This window comes from Lotus japonicus, chromosome 6, assembly GCF_012489685.1.
Source record: "Lotus japonicus ecotype B-129 chromosome 6, LjGifu_v1.2".
Taxonomy (NCBI): domain Eukaryota; kingdom Viridiplantae; phylum Streptophyta; class Magnoliopsida; order Fabales; family Fabaceae; genus Lotus; species Lotus japonicus.
The window spans coordinates 62,876,773-62,881,503 of NC_080046.1; the positions used below are offsets into that span (position 1 = coordinate 62,876,773).

The following is a 4,731-nucleotide window of genomic DNA, read 5'->3' on the forward strand; positions in this document are numbered from 1 at the left end:
AGAAAGAGAGAGTGCAGTACAAGAAGAGGACAAACAAAATTAGGATTAGAGGAGGAATTAGGTTTGGTACCCCACCTATTGGGTTTCGCACCCCACTTTATTTAATACGGTATTTAAAGTTCTGTATTTAATACGAATAATACGGAACTTAAAAAATCGTACTGTATTTGAGCATATGTGACACATTTTCAACCATTCATTGCATACAAAAAAATACGAAATTTTAAATTCCGTATTGAATACGGAAATTTAATTCCCGTATTGAATAAAGTGAGGTGCCAAACCCAATAGATGGGGTGGCAAACCCAATTCCCGATTAGAGGGTATTTCTTTCATTTTATTCATTTGATCTCAGCCATTTAATATTATATCATTGGACCTAATAACTGTTGTAACATAGCCTTTGCCTATATTTTGTACATATTTGCAATGCTTATTGTACAAGTATGTTTCACTTTTTGAACAAACAACAGACTAAGTACATTTTCTATGGCCTCGTCATAACATTGGAATCTAATTATTGTCCTTTAAATGCCGTTGAACCCCTTTGCAATTTCCAGACTAAGTACATGTTTTATGGCCTCATCATAAAACGTAGTAAATGAAAAGAGAGCGGATACAGAAAGGGACTCATCCCTGTGTCATGTACTCATGTTGTAGCTCTCACACTCCACACTCTTATGATCCTTGCGAGTCTATAAAGAAAGGGGGAAACCTTTGACCACCCAAAAAACCTCCATCTCCAACATCATCTTCCATCCTCACCCATTTTCATTCCGTCAACTCAACACCATCTCCATCCAAGCAACCTTCATCTCATTACTAGTCCTCCTCCTTCTAATACATAAACTGAAAAAACACATCCTGCCATCACCATCTTCCCATTGAATCTTCCTTCTTCAATCTTCACACCACCTTCACCTACTTCCTTCGTCAATCAAAAAGCTACCTAAACCGAATGACTCCATAGAAACGCCTCAGCTACAACATAAACAGAGCCTTAGCATGATCACCATGATAAACTGACATGGACACATCCTCTTTCCTGAACACCAGAAAAATGACAAGGGTAGTTAGTAAAAATATCTCCTGACAACAAATAGAGGGATATAACATCGAATGAAGAATAATGAATTAGAAGAGGTATATAATGGGTATCTCTAAAGATTCAAATATGACATCAAAATTGCTTCTGATTCTGAGCAATAAAAAAACATAAATTGGTCATGGAGAAATTTGTAAATATTTGTTTACCTTAACTCATTTGTGTGTTCAAGCTTGCGACTTCCTTTGACAGTAGACTCTGTGTCAGCAATCTCATAAAACACTGACGGTTAGAATTCAGTCCAATAAATATGATCATTAAGCAATATATCTCTAAAGAAGAGAAATCATACATTCAACAAAACTCTGACTAAAATTTCTAATCAAAACAATAAAGATAAAACTAACCTGCCCTCACAAGAGGAATTGCTTCTGTCTGTATCTTTAATGGATTTTTTGAATCCAGAATTTCAGATGCTTCTGCCAATGGATGAGCCCAAATCCTTAAATGATTCCAGTGCTTCGCTCTCCGTCCCCATTCTCAGTTTCTAACTAGTGAATAAATTTCAACATAAAGATTAAAATCTTATATATGGTCAAAAGTCAAAACCAACAAAAGCAATTGAAGAAAGAACTAATACAGTCAACCTAACGTAATCAGACTTTGCATTTGCAGTTTTCGTGCACAATAGAGGCCACCATTTTGTGTAATAGAGATATTGCTTGTTGGTGAACCTATAGTATTCTTATCCCTAATTATCAATTACAACCCTCCTGAGTCCAGCTTCCTTTACTGTACTTCCTCCCTTTTTTTCATGTAACCCATAATTTTCTACTATAACATTTGTTTGTTTTATTTCTTGCTTTGGTATAAGATCTGAGATTCTTCCAGCAACTGCATAAGTGCTTGAAATGAGGAGGGAATCTGTTGGACGCACTGCATAAATGTTGTCTAAGACATCTTTCACACACTCCGCCAATTTAACATCTCCATAGACTCGGCAAGCAGAAAGCAGCGTACGCCATGCAGTAGCATCACCCTTAATTGGCAAGTTCTTGATTAGTTTATATGCTTCATGTAGCATTCCTGCACGACCCAAGAGATCAATAAGGCATCCATAATGCTCAATCTGTGGTGAAAAGCCATATTCCTGAACCATGCGCTTAAAAATATCCATCCCCTCAATTACAAGTCCTCCATGACTACAAGCAGTCAAAATTGCCAAAAAGGTGACTCCATTTGGTCTAAACCCCTCATTCTCCATCCTATTGAAAAGCCTAATGGCCTTAGTTGGCTGGCCATGAACTCCATAACCTGAAATCATGGCTGTCCAAGACTTCACATCTTTATCTTCCATCCTCTCAAATATGCCCATAGACTCATCTAGAAAGCCACATTTAGCACACATATCAACAAGAGCTGTTCTCAGAACTGCATCCAGTTGTAGTTTCTCCTCTTCAATAAAACTAGTAACGTGACGAACTAGATGTATAGATCCGGATGCAGGGCAAGCTGAAAGCAGCCCCACAAAGGTAGAAGAATTAGTTTTCATTCCTTGAATTCTCATTTGCTGTAATAAATACACCGCTTCTCCTACCAGACCATTCCTTGCATAATTTCCTATTAAACAATTCCATAAGACAACATCCTTATCAACAAGACCATCAAAAATCTTACGCCCCCAATGCACAAGTCCTGTTTTCGCATACATATCTATCAATGCAGTAAGGACATTTAAATGAGAACTAAGTCCAATTTGGATACAGTAACCATGGAGGGACTTCCCAACAACAAAGTTCCATGTATCACCAGCTGCTGGCAAAAGGATCAAGGCGGTGGCAGCACTAGCTCTAAGCCCACTCCAACACATCTTCGTAAACAAATCAAAAACCGAATTAGGCTGAGACACAACAAGACACCCACCCATCAAAGTGTTCCAAGAGACCAAGTCATTTCCTTCAGGAAACTCATCAAACAGCTTATGTGCATCTTCAATTCTTCTACAAACACAATAGAAACGACAAAAGGGTATTCTTAACATCAACAAACATCTCATTCCCATACCTCACCGCAATCCCATGGACCCCTTGGCCAAAACTAACCTGAGAACCTCGACCACACGCTTTGAGCACCGTGACGAAAGAGAACTGGTCAAGCTCACTCCTTTGATTCCTGAGTTGATTGAAAATGGGCAAAGCTTTATTGGGGCAATTGCTGATTGAATAGCCTCTGAGCATTGTGTTGAACCTGAATAGATTCGGGTTTTGAATGTCGCTGAAAATGGAAGCTGCATAGTCCATGTCGAGAATGGAAGCATAGAGAAGCTTGCTGAGAGTGAAAGGAACGTTGGTGAGAGCGGTCCTGACCATGCGGGCATGAACTTGACGAATATCAGAGGTGTTTTCGCATGAGTTCAACAATGCAAGAGTGGTGTTTGTGATGCAATGCATGTTGTCATAGGTTTAGAGGCAGAACCAGAAATTTTGTGAAGCCTAGGAAAATTTTAGAGCCGCAAATCAACATGTGCCACAATATATAAATAGCTATAAACTGAAATAAAAAAAGACTCATTATTTTACCATTGATTCAATCAAAACATTGCAGCAAGCCAGCATGGTTCCATTCCATAATCCATTGATTCAAAACATTTCACATTTGCACTTGCAGTGCACCTAATGTGAATAATTTACTGATATAAATATAGGGGCTATGAAGGATTTGATATATGGTTTGCTTATGAAGCCTAATGTTCACCAATATAAATCATAAACTCAGGTTTCCACCAAATGAAATGATATGATAAGATTAAGATTCTGAAATAACTAAACTGAACCAAGCAGAATATTATGTGCAGAAGCATTACCTTCCTGGTGACCAGCAAAAGCAGTAGCCACTGAAACTGTTCCATCTGGGAAAATTGAATTTATGTGCTTGAAACAAAATTAGAATCCATAAACGACAATGAAGAAGGTAGGTACAAAATTATAATCCATGGAAGCAACAGCAGCAGAACGGAAACCCTAAACCCGCGTTCACTAATCACTGGCGTGAGAGTCTGAGAGAGAGGCTGCGCGGCGGCGGGTGAAAATTTCAGGGACCAAGTCCGCTCCTGCGTAGGTTGAAGCTTGTGCTTTAGGTAAAACGAGATATTAGCAACAACTCATGAATAAGAAAGAGAGGGAGAGTCGTATCCATGAGCATGTCGTTTTTTTTTTGTCAAGTTTACTCATTTTTTTGTATGGTTATCCTATTGGGCTTTACATATGTTTTTTGCTTGGGTCAGCCCAAAAATTATAATTGAACGTTGGTGAGATGCAGTTGATCTGCGGTTTTGGTAGAGTCAGCTAGGCTAAAAGTGACATAAAAATTATAAGATTAATTTTTCGCTTTGAGAGTAGCAGATCAAGTTTGAATAGAGATTAGGAGTGTATTTGTTGTGGTTTGCTTAGTCTCTGTTTAGTTTGGATTTCACTGATTCAAGTGTATTAGAGCATGCTAGCTTGTTTTGTAAATGTTTATTTGTTTGCTATGCTTTATGTGCTCTTTCTAGGGTTTGCTATTCTTTGCTTGTAAGTGTCGTTTGACTTGACTTACGCCTTAATTCGATGAACCTTTGACCAAAAAAAATGACTCCATTCTTGGAGTCCAGCTTAGATCGAGTTTTTGATATCTTTTTCATCAAGTTT

The 4,731-nt window shown here is 38.2% G+C and overlaps 1 pseudogene; it reads right to left on the minus strand.

Annotated features, from left to right (window-relative positions):
* Nucleotides 1-373: 373 nt before the first annotated feature.
* LOC130723766 (pentatricopeptide repeat-containing protein At1g26900, mitochondrial-like) lies at nt 374-4,212 on the minus strand (annotated as a pseudogene).
* Between the last annotated feature and the right edge of the window lie 519 nt (nt 4,213-4,731).